A 20628-nucleotide genomic window follows, 5' to 3' on the forward strand; every position below is an offset into this window, starting at 1 on the left:
TAGTAAGGGGCTTCAAGGTTCAAACAAGCATTGCTATGTGCCAAGTATTATGCCAAATTCTGGAGAAGACAGTAATAAGAACAAGATGAAGTCTACAGAACTGGAAAGCACACTGGTGGATCTACAGTCTGCAGGCTGCTACCTCCCTATCCTTCTCTACACTCTCTCTCCTGGTTCTCTGTCCACCAGTTTTTGTTAGTCTCTATGCCGGTTTCTCTTCTTTCATCCACTCTTTAAGTCAGTAGTCCTCAAAGTGAGGTCTTGGGAACACCAGCATCAGCATCTCCTGAGAACTTGTTCAAAATGCAAATTCTCAATCCCCACTCAGACCTACTGAATCAGAAACTGTGGGGGTGGGGCCCAGAAATCTGTGTTTTATCAAGGCCTCAGGTATTTCTTTTTTTGTTTGTTTGTTTATATCCAAGTTAGTTAGCATATAGTGCAACAATGATTTCAGGAGTAAATACCTTAAATGTCCCTTGCCCATTTAGCCCACCCCCCTCCCACAAGCCTTCCAGTAACCCTCTGTTTGTTCTCCATATTTAAGAGTCTCTTACGTTTTGTCCCACACCCTGTTTTTATATTATTTTTACTTCCCTTTCCTTATGTTCATCTGCTTTGTATCTTAAATTTATCATGAGTTAAGTCCTATATTTGTCTTTCTCTGACTAATTTCACTTAGCATAATACCCTCTAGTTCCATCCACATAGTTGCAAATGCAAGATTTCATTCTTTTTGATTGCTGAGTAATAATCCATTGTGTGTGTATATATATATATATATATATATATATATATATATATGTGTGTGTGTATATATATGTATATGTATATATATATATGTGTGTGTGTATATATATATATATATATATATATACCATATCTTCTTTATCCATTCATCCATGGATGGACATTTGGGTTCTTTCCATACTTTGGCTATTGTTGATGGCGCTGCTATAAATATTGGGGTGCCTGTATCCCTTCGAAACATCACACCTGTATCCCTTGGATAAATATCTAGTAGTTCAATTGCTGGGTCATAGGGTAATTCTATTTTTAACTTTTTGAGGAAGCTCCACACTGTTTTCCAGAGTGACTGCACCAGTTTGCATTCCCACCAGCACTGCAAAAGAGATCGTTGGGCCTCAGGTATTCCTAATGCATGCTCAAGTTTGAGAACCAATCTAAATTTAATCTAAGTGTTGATGTCCACAAGTTCCATTCCTTGTTCTTTCCAGTTCTCATTCTCCACTCTTCTGGGTAGTTGTATCTTCTTCTACTACCTCTAAAACTGTCACTATTACTACCACTATTAATAGCAACAGCTATCATTTATTAAGCATTTATAAGCTAGGCATTATGCTAATCATTGTGCACATTCTATTTACTTAATCTCCACAACTATTCTTTGAAGTATTATTAACCGCACTTTTCAGAAGAAATTAAGGCTTAGAGATGTTAAACAACTTGTCCAAGGTCACCTGACCCAACCAGTAAGTGAAATAGACAAGACTTCAGGTTTTCCTGATTCCAAAGTCCACAGTGTTAACTACTACACTACTCCTAGAATAGTACTATTTTCTTGGCCCTATAGACTGTTACAATTATTCCTAAACTGTCTCATCCACTCTGGAGTAGAATTTCCAATCACCCAGTGGACCTCTCCAAACTCTACACAGGGACCTGATAATTAACATGCCATCATTTCTTCCCTCCACTGCAATTGTGTTGCTTCCCCTGTATTTTCTAATTTAATGTCATCATAATCACCAGTTACTAAAGGTAGACACATCTTTAACTTCTCACTCTCTCTCACCTCTAACTGGTCATAACATTTAGAGATTTTAACAACTCTCTATTAGAGAGATTTTAAAATATCTCTACAATCCATCCATTCCTGCTGTCCCTCTTCGGGCTCCCAACATCTCTTACGTATACCCTAACTGGTCTGCTAGCCTCTCCATGCCAATGCAGCTCTGCACAGGAACTGCCAGTTAACTTTTTTATGAGTCCACTTTCCAAGGCCCTCCATCACCAACACGGGGGTTGGAATGGGAGGGAAAATCTAGGCTTTTTAGAATGGAATGAAAACCCCTCGAAGTTTGGCTGCAACCATATCTTTCCTGTCTCATCAAGAAACAATTCAAGGTTTTCCAAAAACCCTATTGATATTAATCTCTAGCAACTGTGCTTATGCTCTCCCCTCTTCCTGGACTGTGTGTTTTCCCTTTTACATGTGGCAAAATTCTACTTAACCTGCAGGGCTAAGTTCTATCCTCTTCTTTTTAAAGCTTTCCCTGATTCTATCAATTTTTTTTCCTTCAAAGTGATCAATGCCCTCAGCATTTTACTTATTCCAAGGTGATTAACTCTTATCATAACATCCCAAGTTTACGGGTTTGTCTCGTCTAATGAACACGTAGTAACTCACAGGGTTTGGGCTTACCGTGTCATGTTCTTTGTCTTCCCAGCACCCACCACAGTATCTAGCCATAGCCAGCACCCGATAAATATTTGCTGAGTTGTTAAATAATGCAACATTTGGTGTTGCAACTTTACACATGGTAGGTTAGCAATTCAGCTTCAGGTTTAATGGGCCTGAAGAATTTCCACATAACAACAAAACATAACAACAAAACATAAAACAAAAGATATTATGAAGAACAAAGATACTCAGCAGCAACATCTTTAATTTTCTCAAATCTTTTTGTCAATGCTTTTTAGCATCTTTCTTCAAACAGACTCCTTTCCCAGCAAATGTTACTTGTATATTTTACAGAATCAGAGGTTAAGTACAAACCTCACAGGGCACTCTAAGAGATAATCCCAAGCAAAACTGTGTCACTGAGAATAGCTGGATAATTGCTTTGGGTACATCATTTCAGATTTCCAGTGGAAAGGCCCAAGCACACTAGATAGATTTTAGAAATGGGGACACGCACTGCTGACAAGTATATAAGATACACGCACATTAATGAGGCATTTATTCAAATTAGTAATTGACATCAGAAGTATACAACAACCCAATCCTGATTCAACCATAATATCCCTTAATTTTAAGTAAGGATAACACTTATTCTTGTCTAAGACTATTCTAACACAATTCCCATTCCACCTAGCAAGCACCCCCTATCTTGTTATCAGTGAGTGCCTTAGTCTTAACACTTTTCCTTCCCAATCTGCTAAACCTTCTCTCTCCAACATCTCCCTATCAGAGACCTTAAACTCCACTCACCAGACATGTAGGTCTCCTCAATATCTCCCTCATCAAGCACATTCACACAATTTTCTCAACATGATTCCTTACCTCTTCTCTAATTCAAATTTTATAGCTCTTTCAAAGACCTGATCAAATCTTACCTCTTCCAAAGAGTTCATTAACTCAGCCCACCACAGGTCTTATCTTTTCTAAATTTCTACTGCACTTAAAGTATAGCATCTCACATAGCACCTGTTTACATACTGCCTCATTTGGTTTCATAATGATTTGACATATTTTTGCTCATACATTTGACATACACATAACAAACTATTTGCTTTTTTTTTTTTTTCTAAGTAGGCTTCACACTCAGTGAGGAGCCCAATGCGGAGTTTGAACTCACTCAAAGCGGAGTTTGAACTCACCACCCTTTTTTAGAAATGTATTTATTTATTTTTATTTTAGAGAGAGAGCATGAGCAGGGGAGAAGGGTGGAAGAGAGAGAGAATCTTAAGCAAGATCCATGCTCAGTGTGGAGCCCGATTCAGGGCTTGGTCTCATGAAAGTGAGATCATGACCTAAGCAGAAATCAAGAGTCTGATGCTGCACTGACTGAACCACCCAGGCACCCCCAGTCTATTTGCTCTTTATCAAAAAAATCCAGGTTTTCTATGTCATTTGTACCCATATAACTCTTTTCCCTTTTCCCACATATAACATGATGGGGGGGGGGGGGGAGAACGTATATTAACTCCTTGATGGACTAAGCTAGATTCATTGATAAACACTCATACACAGTGTAATATATGACAAATACCTTATTGTATGCCTACTCTGTGGCAAAACTTGTGTAGATGCTGAAGATAAAGCCATGAATAAAAAAGACACGACACCTGTCCTAAAAGCTACCTAGTCCAGTGAGCAAGAGACACTGAATTTCCAGTATTCTAGGTGCTACAGAGCAAGATTACTGGTTCCAAGACGTAAGCACCTCAGGCAGCATACTTCACAGATCCTCAGTTATGAAACTGAACCACAAAATTTTAGAGCTGAATGAAAACTTACAAGTTATGTTTCTTCAATTTTCTTGCACAGATCCTGATTAAATTTCAGTATCATCTACCTCTGTTCTAGGCATTGCCTTAATCAAAAGTCAGAAAATACCGACTTTTTCCCTATCTTCAATACTCTTTTCTCCCAAGAATGGCAACTACAATCACCACACATTGACTCACGAGGGGAGCCAGCGCATTGAGAGCACTGGGCTGATGATTTGCTACACCTTCACACTCAGGCTTGTCTGTCCACCAACATTTTCCAGCCCACACGTTGAGCAGAATCTGTATTTTGTGCCTAAGAAATAGGACGTCTGTACTTCTATTAAGGAAAATAAAAAACAGTGCCTCCATACTTTTTTTGGCCCTAGTAATGACAGAAACACAACAGGTTCTGAGAAATAAAACAGCTGATTTGAGTCCAGAGGGAAGTGAGAATTTAGGATGGATATCTGCCCCCTGGCCTTAAAATCTGTAGCAACGTGACAGAATGCCTAGGGCAAAGTTGTATGCGTGCATTACGCACGTGCACACACATGTGAAGTTGGAAACTCCAGGCAACAGGTTAGCTGCCCCCTATCAGTACTGACAATCGCCTTCCCCAGGTCGTGGGTGTGTCTGACGCCGCACGCAGGCACTGATTCACAACTCTCTCCATAACAACCGGCTCCTCCTCGGAGCCCAGCCAGGGCAGGGGCGAGGAAGGCCCCAGCAGTGCCAAACTTTCCGAATCCCAGCCCTACTACGTCCCCGGTTCCACCTCCTCTCCATCCCGGTCAACCTCGTCTCAGGCAGGCTGCGAGGCTGTTCTGGGAACCCGGGCTTCTCCTGATTCCGACTCCTCTGTCGGGGAGCCTGGCAAAGCCACCTCGACGCCCCCAGACACCTACTTCCCACTACACCTTCCGGGAACACACAGTCTCCGTCGGCACCTCGCTGCCGCTTCCCGGAGCGCCAGCGCCTAGGAACTGACCCTCGCCAGCCCCCGTCCCCTCTCCTTCCCCGCCCCCGGAAAAAGCGGCAGAGGGGCGTGGAGCGGCGCGCGCGGGTACTGTGGGGGTGCGCGTCTCCGCGCCCCGGGCCCGCGCAGCAGGTGCGGCCAGGCCCCACCTCCCCTGCGAGGTCCCGGCTACTCACCCCAACGATGTTTCTCTGCGACCTAGCCGCCCGCACGGACGCCTCTTCCGCCTGCTCCGCACCCCCCTTATAGCCACCGCCCCCTCGGCCGCTGCCGTCGCCGCCGTCCTCGCCGCCGCCGCCGCCGCGGCGCGCGTCCGCCTTCACGCACACCGCCGTGGCCGCGCACGCGCCTCTGCGCGCTGGCGTCACTTAGCAACCGGTCGGCGGCTGGCGGGATCCGAGGGTTTAGGGCTCGGATGTGGCCTTTGGCGGGTTTTGCGTCGTTTCCCCACCCGCCCGACCCGTCGCCCTCCTGAGTTGGGGGGCCCCAGGGTGTGGCTGCCCTGCCGGCACCTGGCTCCGGGTAAGCACGTCACCATACGTCACTGTGTGGTGTCACCGATCGCGTCACGGCAGATGGGAAGGTCCCCGACGCGAGGTTCCAGGGCGCCTGTGGCGGAAAGAGCAGCTGCCTTGTCCAGACTGGCGCGGATCCTATGGGCTACTTCTGCAAAGTGCAGGAAGGTTATACAAAAGTGGGACCAAAGGGGGCTGAGGGTGCGGTTAACGCGGAAGGCTGCTGAGTGACACTCGTTAACCCAGCAACAGGATGTGATGGATCGAGCCTTGAATTCCCGTTTCCTCATTTTATAAGTGGGGTAACGGTACCCATCCTGCCTACACTGAGGAATTGTGAAGCTAAGATAAAATACTGTATGCGGAGGTTCTTTGTAAAGTATAAAGCCCATTAGACTTTAAAATATTTTTGTTAGAAGGCAGTCGAGCAGGAGCAGATGAGAGCATGGACTTTGGAGTCAGAAACGTAACTTTAAGTCTGATCCTGGCTGATGTTGGATAGTCAGTTTTGCTTGACGTTTGGGCAAACTGGGGTGCCAGGGTTTGGAGACTAACCAAAAAGGACATAATTTCAGGCAAAAGGTGTTTTATGAGCAAAGGTATGGAAGTGAAAAATGGACAGGAAAGAGGTTAAGTCTTGAGGCAGAGAGGCCAGTATTGAGGCCATTGCTGTATTCCAGTTAAGCGATAAGAGTCTGAACAAAGGTATTGGCAGTAGGAATGTAGGGAAAGGAATAGATGTGAGTGCTATTAAGGTGGTAGAATTGACAGTACTGAGTGGGAGGTTGGGGGATACGTGAGTAGACCAAGTTTCTAGTATGGGTTCCATAGTAGATGGTGGAACCGTTTCACAAGATGGGAAGAGAAATGAGTACAAAGTCTCTGTACTAAGTTAATAGATAGTGGTGTTGACAGCCTTGGAGGATGATCAGATTTGTGGGATGAGATGACGATGAGTTCAAATATAGATATATTTGTTGGGGAAACACTCTCCACTCATGATGTCTCTTTCCATCTGGAGTGAATCCATTAAAATAACACTCCTGGCCTCTCACTGCACCTGTCCCAGCTCACTCCTCCCTGGAGCAGTAACTTTCTGATGATTTTAAAAGGAAAAACTAGGGGCACCTGGGTGGCTCAGTAAATTAAGTGGTTAAGCTAAGTGGTTAAGCACCTGACTGTTGGTTTCAGCTCAGGTCATGACCTCACAGTTTGTAGGTTCAAGCCCCATATCGGGCAGGGTGCAATGCCCTGGTGTTCTCCTGTTCTGGAAGACCAGGACCTGGGGTGGGGTTGAGGGTGCCCGGTCCAGGACTACAAAGTTAGTAAACCTATTTAATTTCAGAGTTTGGCATTATGAAGCTTGCTATCCACAGGCAATATTCAATACCAACTTTGCCAGTTGTATCATACAGAGTAATGGCCCCCCAAAGATGTTCATGCCCTAATCTCCAGAATCTGAATATGCTCCCTCCCTTCCATGGCAAAAGGGACTTTGCAAGGAGTGATTAAGTTAAGAATCTTGAGATGGAGAGATTATCTTCGATTATCTGGCTGGGCTTTGAGGCAGGAAGGTCAGAATCAGGGATAGAGATATGATGAAGGAAACCAAGGTCAGAGAGAAAGCGAGATTTGAAGACTCTGCACTGCTCGCACTGAAGATGGAGCCAAGGAATGCAGACAGCTCTGCAAGCCGGAAAAGGCAAAGGAATGGATTCTTCCTTAGAACGCAGAAAGAACGCAGCTCTGCTGATACCTCGATTTTAGAGGAGTTCTGATCTCCAGAACTCTAAGGTAGTAAATTTGTGTTCTTTACTAAGTTTGTGGTATTTGTTACAACAGGAATAGGAAACTAATAGTCAGTAGTAAAGATGATGGTTGGTCTTCTGCCACATTCTCCTTTATCTGAAAAAGAAGGGTGCAAGTTTCTCAGGTTCCTTCAAAGACTGCTGCGTTGTAACTGTGACTTGATGGAGGGAACCTCCATATCCGGAGGAAAACATCCAATAAGCAGTTGAATTACACAGATCTATGAATGAGGAGAGAAGTTGAGTCAAAATAAAATAGATTTAGAGGACGTTAACTTGTAATTGGTAATTTAAGTCCTAGGCATGGATGAGATCAATCAGGAGAAAATCTAGAAGAAACAATAAAAAGGACCAAGGAATACAGTCCCAGGAAGCACTGACTTTAAAGGGGAGTGACAATGGGGGGTGGGGGAGAGGGGAAAGTGGGTGATGGGCATTGAGGAGGGCACTTGTTGGGATGAGCACTGGGTGTTGTATGGAAACCAATTTGACAATAAATTATATTTAATATAAATAAATAAATAAATAAATAAATAAATAAATAAAGGGGAGTGACAGATGAACAGAAGCCCACAAAGAAGTCTGAGGAACAATGGCCAGAGAGATAAAAGAGCTAGGTGAGCATAATGCCTCAAAAGCCAAGGTTGGAAGGAATTGCCAGATGGAGATGGGGTCATCAGAGTCAGAGATTACAAACAGGTTAAGTATATCAATGGCTGAAAAGCACTGACTAGATTTAGCAACACAAAAGGGATTGGTGACCAATAATAATGGCTTTAGTAAAGTAGTGGATATAGACATCAAATGACTGGGGTCTGAAAGGCAGGTCAATATAGTGGATTGGCCTTCGGACTGGTTGATGGGAGTTTGAGACTCTAGTCTTGCTTGGTTCTGGCAGTTAACTAGCTGGATAACCTTGGGCAAATCACTTAACTCTTCCAGGCTTTGGTTTTCTCCTGTACCGAAGGAGAGATCAGGCTGAGCCTATGATTTTCACATAAATTCCTAGATAATCCCCCCCAACTTTATATTAGACTCATTTGCTTGTAACAGCACACTTCAAATCCTACTTAGATTATTTCACCAAACATTGAGTGTCAGTATATTTATATACTAGCTTCTCTCCAGGTGGACATGACCCAATTATCTGAGAAGCTCACAATTTTGGAAGGGAGATAAACACATAACGATATAACTAATTGCTGTAGTTCTTTTTAAAACAAAACAAGGTACAAATTGAATGAACTCTTAACTGTAACACAGTACACTATGTGCTGTAGTAGAAATCTGTATGAAGTGACATGGAGTATGTATAAAGTGATACAGATAAGGGAGTAACTGATTTTGTCTAATTGAAATCAAGGTATTTACCTACTCTCTCAGATAGGCACAGCATACCTCAAAGGTGGATGTAACTGTACCAAGACATTTCCCACGGTGATTAAAAAAAATGAGAGCTCTGCTAAGCCAATGCTGACCATTTAACATTCCATTTAGGTAGTTTTGTTGTGATCTGAAAGATTATTCATGTACAGCTACTTCCCAGCTAAGAACACTGTTTAACTGGAAAAAATGGACATACATAATAGTTGAATGCAAGAAGAATTTTTTTACTTTTCTACCAAATCCCAGAAGAAACAGCTATTTGTTATATTTCCATGCTCTATTACATTTGCTCATCTAATTCTCGTGTATTATCTCATTTAATTTTGCAAACATCAGCTTTATTGTATCAACAACTGACATTATATCTCTGTTGTAGCAGGATACAAAGTTTAAGTAATCTGATCAAGGTCATACTAACAACAGTTAAGTAGTACACTAAGATTTGGACCCAGCACAGGCATCCTCCTTCCAGGAAACCTTCCCTCAGGCTCTTGGTTTAAGTGCCCTTCCTCTGTACTATTACATCATGTGCACACCTTTATTTTAGCGTTTACTGTAATTACGATTATGCTTGCTCTGTGCCAGGTCCTGTTTTAAGTACATAATAGGCATTAGCCCACTTGAGCCTCACAACAGCTCTTTGATATTTGTGATATTAATCACAATACTATAAATCAGGAAATATTTTTCCTGATTTTCACACAATTAATAACTGATGGGGCCAGGATTCAGCCCTAGGCAGTGAGGGTCTAGAGTCCATGCTTTTAACCTCCAGGCTGCTACCTTTATACCAAGCATCCCCTGCTAACATGGAGGAATTCTAGACGATATAGTTTCCAGAACTCATCAATGCAGTTACTGTAGGAATGTTGTTTGTGTGTGATATTGCTTTGTATTCCTTATTAAATGAACACAAGAGAATTTTTTCTCAGGCCAGATGTCATGAAACACTTGGCTATACTTGAGTAACTGATATGTTTTCTCTGTATAGGCAATGTGAATTATATAACTGGCTGTTGTCTCCTTTCACTTTGACTGCCTAGAAGTTCCAAGTAAATTTGTGCCTCAGCTTTAGTAACTGCGTTGGCCTGCATATCTGTATTCTGTTGGTTTGAAATTTTTCAAACTAAAAAGTTGGGGGAAAAATAATCTAAACTCTTCTTTATTTTACAAATTTTTGACAGTGTACATTTATAATTACAAATTTAAAAAAGCAAATAAAAGCATGCTTTCATCAAATGATTTCTCAGACTTTACTCTGTGGACAAGAACTAGTTTCAGGTTAAATTCCGTGAGTTCAATACAGAATCCTAGTTCCTAGGAAACCAGGATTTCTGCATTTCTTGTAAGTCCAGATGAATAGAATTTGTGTTCAGATATATCAGAAGATATTTCAAGTAGAAGCAAGTTGTGGCCCTCCTTGTTTTTAACCTGTAGCTAAGTAATTTGAAACCACTTTCAATCTACCATGGATTCTTTTGACATATGCTACCTTGCTTTAGAGGTAGGAAGTTGATTATCTTTCTTAATGCTGATATTTTATTGTAATGATCTTTAATATACAGTTGATTTTGTGGTTTACCATTGGCTGAAAGAATGGATAAAGATCACCTGTCCTAAAATTAAAAGTATTATTTTGGTACACGTTCTCAAGTTTAATTGGCTTCGATCCAGTAACTTAACACCAGATTCATTTCTTTATTTAAGGGTATATTTTACAAGTAATTCCTGCAGATAGATTTACTGGATAATCACTTCGCTAAAGGTCATTCATTTCAGGGGAGCATTCAGATTTTTCTATAGCCAACGTGAACAACTGATAATTTCTTCTTTGAAGATTTTTCAATCCAAATCTTCATTTTCCAACAGGGCGTTCAAATGCCTCAGGGATGAGTGAGCGCTGTACTCTTCACACAACAGATTGTTGCCAAGTCGTGATAGGAGCATCCAGGGTTGCCAGACTTGAAATCTATTGATCTCTAAGTATTGGTAACTAACATGAATTTTGTCGAAACAAAATAAACAAAAACAGTATGTGGGTTTGCAGACCCTCTGCTCAATTGGGTAGAACTTTATGGACTTAAATACTTACTAATTTTTCTTATTTTTGAAGAGTTGTTTTTAAAGGAAAATCCTGGGTTCCCTCCAGTTTGTCACTCTGTTCACCACTTTGTAGAGAGAAGTGTTTCTATGTAGGTGAGAATCTCACTGGGACTTATTCTTCACAAAAGGCTGTCAACGATCTGCTATTTGCATTACTGAATTCTAAATATGAATTAGCCTTCAGTCAACTACAGAATATTAGCTGGTTCATTAGAAAATTACATACCTGATTGTATTATCCTGAGTTCATACACACATAAACCTTCCTTGCCCCCTACCAGGAGCCTTTTAATGACTGTTTTTGAATATTGTGTCTTCAGCATACATTAAGGGATTCTAGAAGAGACAGCTCCACAGAGCCCACTAGTGCGTTTACTGTAGAGTTTTTGTGCATTCAGTCATTTTACGTTTCTCATGGAAAATCCCATGAGAGAATTTTTTTTCAGAGCCAAGTGTCATGAAATGCTTGGCTATCCTTAAATAACTGAATATGTCTTCCTTACAGACAAGTAGATTATATAATTGGATGTGTTTCCCTTTTCACTTTGGCCATGATGAAGCTCTGAGTCAAGTTTCAGTTCAGCTTTAGTGCCTGAATAGGAACCTGTGGACTGCCTATCTGCATTCTAATTTGTTTCCTGGTCCTAACCTACTTAAATTTGGGTTTTCTATTGCTCAGACTTATTTATAATTTTCCACATGCTATGTGTAATTGCACTAGCCACCTCAATTGATTGTGGGAAAATATAGAGAAATGAATGATAAACATTTAATGATGACTACCTTAAAGGTAGCCACTTACCCTTCAAGCAGGAGTTGAAACTTACGTTTCTTCCATGCTAATAACAATGTCTTGTTTATAAGGTCTCTAGGGTTTCACTTCAGCTAAATAAAGCTAGGAATACGAATTATTTTCAAAGAAGTTTTAATGTCATTGCAAATCTTTACCATGTCATTCTTTTAATTTTGCTTTTTCCTTCTGATAGAGGTAGATAAAGTAATGATTGGCAAACATAAGTAGGAAACTTCAAATCCCTAATTCTCCAACCAAATAATTTCTCAGAACCTCTCAGTATATTCTTTTAGTAAGCCAGAATTTTTGTAATCTAATCTAAATCATATTCTTGGTTTAAATTCCTTTCTACCATGTATTAGTGATCTGATTTGTATTCACTGATGTATGTATTTGCACATATATGCTTTAACTGAAGGTACATGGAAAATCTTAAAGCAGAATTCATCATTGTCTTAATACATCTTTTATGTTGGTTAACTTAAAGGTAGAAAGGCAATTGAATACCCCATAACAATTAGGCATTGTTATCAGACAATAATGTGTCTATGATGTAATATTTTAATCATGTAATTATCCTGAGAATAGGACAATAAGGCTTCTTTGAAAGTGTAAGTTAAGAAATAACAAGTGTTGGTGAGGATGTGGAGAAAAGGGAACACTTATGCACTGTTGGCAGGAATGTAAGTCAGGGCAGCCACTGTGGAAAACAGTATGGAGCTTCCTCAAAAGATTAAAAATGGAACTACCATATGATCCAGCACTTCCACTTCTGGGTATATATCTGAAGAAAACAAAAACACTAATATAAAAACATATATGTGCTCCCATGCTCATTGAACTATTCTTTAAAACAACCCAGATACGGAAATAAAGTGTCCAACAGATGAATGGATAAGGATAATGTGGTATATATGAACAATAGATATTATTCGACCATAAAAAAGAATGAAATCTTGCCATTTGCAATAACTTGGATGAGCCTTGAGGGCATTATACTAAATAAGTCAGACAGAAAAACAAATGCCATATGATCTAACTTAAATGTGGAATCTAAAACAATAACAACAACAAAACCAAGCTCAAACGTACAGAGAACAGATTTGTAGTTACCAGAGGCAGAGGATGGAGAGTGGATGAAATGGATGAAGGGAGTCAGAAGGTACAAACTTCTTATAAAATAAGCCATGGAGATGGAATATACAGCATGGTGGCTGTAGTTAGTAATATGGTATTGCATATGTGAAAATTGCTTAGAGAGGAGATCTTAAAATTCCTCATCAGAAGAAAAACAAAGAGTGTAAGGTAAACAGTTACAGTACACCACAGATTTTGTAATCCTGTTTTGTCATTTCTTAATATACCAGGAACCTCAAAAAATTGAAATAGCGCAGACCTGTTTCCTGTTTCAGTTTTTATTCACAGGTTACCATGTACCAGGCACAGAGGGTGCCTAAAGGACTAATAGCCTAAAACTGCGCTGTCCAATATGGTAGCCTCTAGCCACATGTAACCTTTTACATTTAATTAAATTAGAAATTTGGTTCCTCAGTAATACTAGTCACATTGCAAGGGCTCAATAACCACATGTGGCTATAGGCTGGACAGTGCATGTGTAGAACACTTCTATCATTGTACAAAATTCTACTGGAGAGTGCCAGTCTAAAAGTCTCATAGGAATTTCAGTCTCATAGGAATTAAGAAAGATCATGTGTTAAGTGTGTGTAAGAATGACCTGGGGCAGGGCATCTGGGTGGCTTAGTCAGTTAAGCATCCAACTTCAGCTCAGGTCATGATCTCGTGGTTCACGAGTTCGAGCCCCAGGCTCTGTGCTGACAGCTCAAAGCCTGGAACCTGCCTCACATTCTAGGTCTATCTCTCACTCTGCCCCTCCCTTGCTCTCTCCTCTCTCTTGCTCGCTCTCCCTCTCAAAAATAAACAAAAAAAGAGTGATCTGGGGCATGTCGCGTCCCACTGCCAAAGATTTTTAAAAAAATTTTTTTTAAGTTTATTTATTTTGAGAGAGACAAAGAGAGGGAGCAGGGGGGGGGCAGAAAGAGAGGGAGAGAAAGAATCCCAAGCAGACTCCGTGCTGTCAGCGTGGAGCCCAATGTGAGGCTGAAACTCACGAACTGTTAGATCATGACCTGGGCCGAAACCAAGAGTCGGATGCATAACCGACTGAGCCACCCAGACACTCCTAAGAGATTCTGATTAATGGATATTGTGAGAGTCTTTCTTAACAATACCTCCAGATGATTTGATACAGAAGGTATGCATATTTCATTGAGAAAAATCAATTTAGGGTCAATGGGAATAGCCCAATGGAGGGATTCTGTATTTCCTACCTAAATGACATCTGGGTGCTTAAGCCAATTTAAATTTGATTAGGAGCGGGGCACATGGGTGGCTCAGTCAGTTGAGTGTCTGACTTCAATCTAGATCATGATCTCATGGTTTGTGGGTTCAAGCCCAGCATTGGGCTCTGTGCTGACAGCTCAGAGCCTGGAGTCTGCCTCGGGTTCTGTGTGTCTCTCTCTCTGCCCCTCCCCTCCTCATGCTTTGTCTCTCTCTCTGTCTCTCAAAAATAAATAGACAAAAAAAATTTTTTTTTAATTTGGTTAGGAGAGATAAGAGTGGTGGAACTATATTCATACCTTGAGAGTTAGTGGAGCATTGTATACCCATTATGTGTCTAGAGACATATCAAAGATTATTATAAATATCTTTAATTTTCATGTTCTCTTCAGAGTCATTGGAGGCGTGTCTGTCCCTTGTCTTTTCCAGCTTCTGGTGGCAGCCATCATTCCTTGGCTTGTCGCCACATCACTTCAATCTCTACTGTCACTGTCAGATTGTCTTGTTCTCTTCTGTGTCAAATATCCCTCTGACTCTTTCTTACAAGGACCCTTATGATTGCATTTAGGGCCCACCCAGATAATCCAGGATAACCTCCTCATCTCAAGATCCCCAATTTAGCCACATATACAATGACCATTTTTCCATATAACGTACCACTCATGGGCCCCAGAGATTAGGACCTGGTTATTTCAGGGAGCCATTATTCAGCCAACTGCAACACATTTATACTTACTTTTATGGACTTAGAGAATGGTGTTGAAGGACAGGTATACACCAACTTTTTAATGTAAATTTCTTCAAGATAACTGTTATTGGAGGAGGAGAGGGCAACTATTCACTTTTTTTCTATATACTTTGTTTGGCTAGCTAAAGATAATAAAGTAGACAAACTTTAAAAGGGAGAAAAGAGCAAAACTTTCAGCTAAATGCAAACAAAAAGAAAGCAGAGGTGGCAATATTAAGTTCACATATAATGCAATTCAAAATCAACAGCATTACACAGAGAAAGAAAGGATATTTTGTATGATAAAAGCCCAAGAAGTGAAGATCTGTTATAAATCTTTATGTATCAAACACTATAGTAGCAAACTATATAAGGCAAAAACTTTTCAAAAATTTACTTAGGGGACTTTAATATGTGTTTCTCAGAATTCAATGCACCAAGTAGACAAATAAGAGGAAGAGGAGGGGGAAGAAGAAAAAGAGGAAGGAGGAGGGGGAGGAGATAGCAGTGGCTGTGGAGGTTACTTAAATTCTCAGTGACTTTGATCTAGCAGTTGTAAATAGAACTTAGTAGCCCATAACAGAAGATACATACTGTTCGCGAGTGTCAAGCATATGTTTGTTCACAAAGAAAATTATAGTAAATTTCAAAAGGAAGAAGTGATACAGTTCTCATTCACTAGCCACAATGCAGTAAATGACATCTAACATCAAAAGCTGTACTATGTGACCAAAACAGTTCTGAGGAAAAGGAAAAACTAGTATTTTAATTTTTTTAATTTTCATTTTAACAATTACCTCTTAATTTTTTTTTTTTTTTAATTCCACTTCAGTTACCACACAGTGTTAAGTTACTTTCAGGTGTACAATATAGTGATTGGACAACTATACATTACTCAGTGCTCATCGTTAAGTGCACTCTTAATCCCCCTTCACCTATTTCATCCATCCCCCACCCATCTCCTCTCTGCTGACCAGTTTGTTCTCTGTAGTTTAGAGTCTGTTTTCTGGTTTTTCTCTTTTTTTCTTTGTTCATTTGTTTTTTAAATCCCACATGAATGGACTCACATGGTATTTGTCTTTCCCTGTTTTATGTCACTTAGCATCATACTATCCACATTGTTGCATATGGCAAGATTTCATTCTTTCTATAGCTGAGTAATCTTTCACTATATGTGTGTGTGTGTGTGTGTGTGTGTGTACACATATATAGAGATATATACAGATATATATACACACACATATATATCACATCTTCTTTATCCATTCATCTATCAATGGACACAGGCTGCTTCTATAATTCGGCTAGTGTAAATAATGCTGCAGTAGACATAGGGGTGCATATATCTTTTCAAATTTGTGTTTCCATATTCTTTGGGCAAATACCCAGTAGTGGAATAACTGGATCATAGGGTAATTCTATATTTAATTTTTTGAGGAAACCCCATACAGTTTTCCACAGTGGCTGCACCAGTTTGCATTCCCACCAACCGTGCAAGAGGGTTCCCCTTTCTCCACATCCTCGCCAAAACCTGTTTTCTTGTGTTTTTTATTTTAGCCGTTCTGACAGGTGTGAGATGACATCTTATTGTGGTTTTGATTTGCATTTCCCTCATTAGTGTTGTTGAACATGTTTTCATGTGTCTGTTGGCCATCTGTATGTCTTTGGAAAAATGTCCATGTCTTCTGCTCATTTTTTAATTGGATTATTTGGTTTTTTGGGTGTTGAGTTGTATAAGTATATATTTTGGCTACTAACCCTTTGCCAGATAGGTCGTTTGCAAAGTATCTTCTATTCAGTAGGTTATCTTTTACTTTGTTGACTGTTTCCTTTGCAGAAGCTTTTTATTTTGATGTAGTCCCAACAGTTTATTTTTGCTTTTGTTTCCCTTGCTTCAGGAGACATATCTAGAAAAATGTTGCTATACTCCATGTCAGAGAAACTACTGCCTGTGCTGGATTTTTATGGTTTCAAGTCTCACATTTAGGTCCTTGATTCATTTTGAGCTTATTTTTGTGTATGGTGTAAGAAAGTGGTCCAGTTTCATTCTTTTGCTTGTAGCTCTCCATTTTCCCCAACACCATTTGTTGAATATTCTTTTTCCCATTGCATATTCTTGCCTCGTTTGTCATAGATTAATTGACCATATAATCATGGGTTTATTTCTGGGCTCTCTGTTCTGTTGATCTATGTGTTATTTTTGTGCTAGTACCATACTGTTTTTATTACTACAGCTTTGTGGTATATCTTGATCTGGGATTCTAATGCCTCCAGTTTTGTTCTTTTTTAAGCCTGCTTTGACTATTTGGGGTCTCTTGTTCCATACAAATTTTAGGATTATTTGTTCTCGTTCTGTGTAAAATGCTGTTGATATTTTGATAGGGATTCCATTAAATCTCTGGATTGCTTTGGGTAGCATTGGCATTTTAACAGTGTTTGTTTTTCCAATCCATGAACATGGAACATCTTTCCATTTGCTTGTATCATCAGGAAAAACTAATCTTTTTAAATGCACTTTTCAGATTTTAAAGTAGTATTGATAATAATCATTCCACTTAAGAAATTAGAAAATAAAACAAGATAAACTAAGAAATTTGGGGGATAATGATAAAGGAGTGTGCCAGTTATTGTCAGAAAAATTCTGTGTAACAAGCAGTCACAAAAATCTCAGTAGCATACAATAAGCACTTATTTCTTGCTTGTGCAGATCAGCTAAGGTCACTCTGTTTCAGGCTCTAGGACACCTGGGATGGCTCTGCTCCATGCATCCCATGCTGGGCTCTAGGCTAGAAGGGCAGTGGCTGCCTGGAGCATATTTTTCTCATGGTGATGGCAGCCAAAGGGTCCATTTTACAGCAAAAGAGGTGTAGCAGTGGACACATGGCCACAGAACTTACTAGATCTATCACGTACTGCACCAACAGAGTGGTTCTGAACTTCCTACTTAAATGGCATGTGGATGCCTGAGCCAGTTCAAATTTGATATGGAGAGATAAGAAGCTGCTGGTATGAGAGTGTGATGAGAAGCTCTTCTGAAGGTGTAGCTGAGGGGCGCCTGGGTGGCGCAGTTAGTTAAGCGTCCGACTTCAGCCAGGTCACGATCTCGCGGTCCGGGAGTTCGAGCCCCGCGTCAGGCTCTGGGCTGATGGCTCAGAGCCTGGAGCCTGTTTCCGCTTCTGTGTCTCCCTCTCTCTCTGCCCCTCCCCCGTTCATGCTCTGTCTCTCTCTGTCCCAAAAATAAATAAACGTTGAAAAAAAAAATTTTTTTTTTAAATAAAAAAATAAAAAAAAAAAGGTGTAGCTGAGGTGTCCACTTGGAGATATAAGCCTGCAATGATGAGACGCCATCTGCCAGGGCACATTATATACCCTAAAGCAACTATCATTATTAGTATTGTACACCCAATAGGCATTATATGGGTTCAGGAACCAGTGGATAGAACTGTAAGCAGCCCCTGCCTGCCACCATTGCTTGGTTATTCACTTGGGGCATTTGTGCTCCCTATCCCTACAGATCTTGGCCCTGCTTGTTTGGAGGTTCTTGCTCCCAAATCCGGGGAACACTGAGTTAAGGGTGGATTCTTCTAACAAGTCCTTCAGGTGTTATAACTTGCCACTAATAGCCCCAAGTAGGATAGCTATTATTGCTTTTAAACCTACTTTACTCCTGATAGTTTGCTTTGCTCTTGTGCTGTAGTTGTTTTGTGCAGTTTGCCTCCACAAATTATAACATTCACAGAACAGGATCCCTGTCTTATACTTCCAGCCTTCTGGTTCTATGAAAACACTTAATATTATTGATTGTGTGCTCCCAGTCATGCTGAGCACACTACAATAATAAAATAATAATTGGCTATAAATCCGTTAAGGATTTATATGAGATTTGTAAATCCTACAAGGATTTATATCCTATTATTCATGTGACATGATGTTTTAAAACGTTAACTTTTCTCCCAACGTTTCTGTGACCCATGGCCCTTCTTCACTCAGGCGGCTAGAACACAGGCCTTAGGAATGTTACAAAAGGAAAAAAAACCTTTGACTTTCAAAAATATAAGCCTTTATGCTGTGAGTTGTGAGGAGACAGGTCAAGAGGGAGAACTCCGAGACCTGGTGAATCCCCAAGAAGAGGCCGTACCTTCCTCTGCGCCTGTGGGTTAAGGTAAAGGGAAATCAGAGTCCTGAGACAGAGTATCTTCAGATCTGAATGGAAAAGGGCCCTTTTTTTGGCTTCCAAGGTAGAAACCTGGATGTCAGCAAGATCCCTGAAGAAATGGTGTGAGAGGTATCTAATAGGTAGGACCATATATAAACCTCATGAGTTAGGTTCCCCACGGAAACATCCCCTTGTGATGTAGGAGCTGCAGAACCATCCAGTGCTCCCTCGGTAAATGTTGTAGAGGAGAACCCTTAGCCCCAAAGATTTCCCTGACAGCATGGAAATAGCGGAATGGAAATAGCTGACATAACATGGAAATAGCAGAATAAAATCACAAGGGAGGGAACAGACCTGAAAGAGCCTCGGCAATAAGAATGAATGATGGACTAACAGCAAACCACATTAGATCTATAACAAAGGACCAAACAGGACACTTGACATTTTAGCAAATGCCAATAGAATGGTTCTCCTGTGGAAGATCAGATGCTCACATTCCCCCAACCTTCCAGACATTACAGGAACTTAAGATTTTACCTCAGAGAACAGCAGCAGGAGAGATCCTGAATTTATTGAGATTCATTTTCTACCTAACCCCCTCAGAAAATGGGGCCTTTAAACTATGTGCAATAGGAATAAAAATTCATATTCTTACACCTCCGAGTTTGTAGATTAGATATGAATCCCTTATATTCATTGCTACAAATAATGAGTGTTTTACTATATTTATAACAATGGGAGAAAAAATTCATATTTTTGGAAATATACTTCTCTGAGATCAGTGGCTTTAAAAAGGAGTCTGTACAAGAGTGCTTCTCAAACTATTGTGCACACTAATTGCCTGGAGATCCTTTGAAAATAAAGCTTCTCATGCAGTAGGTCTCAAGTGAAGCCTGAAGATCTTAATTTTTAACTAGCCCTCCAGTGATGCTGATGCTGCTGATACAGGGACCACCCTTGGGAGTAGTGAGGCTGTTCAATATACTGGTAAGATGATTACAATATGTTGGTCCTCCAAATATACTGACTAGCACTTTCTCAAATAAACACAGGTGACATTCATGCTCGAAGTGTGCCATTGACTTGAGGTCCAATTTTGGAGTACAGTTTTTTGTTTTGTTTTTTAAATTTTTTTATGTTTATTTTTTATTTATTTTGAGAGAGAGAAGAGAGAGAATGGGGGGTGGGAGGGGCAGAGAGAGAGGGAGAGAAAGAATCCCAAGCAGGATTTATGCTCAGCATGCAGAGCCTACCACAGGGCTCAATCCCAGTCATGAGATCATGACCTGAGCCGAAATCAAGAGTCACACACTTAACTGACTGAGCCACCCAGGTGCCCCTGGACTACAGTATAAAATAAAATAAAAAATGAATATAAGAAACAAAGAAAGTTCTTACAGAACCAGTCAGCTAAGAGCAGACAATATAGATAAAAATACAATGCTTACTAACTTCCTTCATGGATTATCACTTGTTTCAACTTTTTTTAATGTTTGTTTATTTTTGAGAGAGAGAGAGACAGAATGCGAGCAAGGAAGAAACAGAGAGAGAGAGAGGGAGACATAGA

At 40.4% G+C, this 20628-nt stretch overlaps 1 protein-coding gene across 4 annotated transcripts in view; it reads right to left on the reverse strand.

Moving 5' to 3' along the window:
• BTBD9 (BTB domain containing 9) overlaps positions 1-6183 on the reverse strand; it is a 414802-nt gene extending 408619 nt beyond the window's left edge. The window contains exon 1 of one of the 4 annotated variants that reach the window (XM_045498061.1): positions 5392-6183. The gene's annotated coding sequence lies outside the window, so the exon portion shown is untranslated. Of the gene's footprint in view, positions 1-5144; positions 5221-5391 lie in introns of those variants that run through there. The other 3 variants (XM_045498063.1, XM_045498062.1, XM_045498064.1) reach the window with 3 other exon arrangements.
• Positions 6184-20628: the final 14445 nt, after the last annotated feature.

The sequence above is a fragment of the Leopardus geoffroyi genome, chromosome B2 (assembly GCF_018350155.1).
Source record: "Leopardus geoffroyi isolate Oge1 chromosome B2, O.geoffroyi_Oge1_pat1.0, whole genome shotgun sequence".
Classification (NCBI taxonomy): Eukaryota; Metazoa; Chordata; class Mammalia; order Carnivora; family Felidae; genus Leopardus; species Leopardus geoffroyi.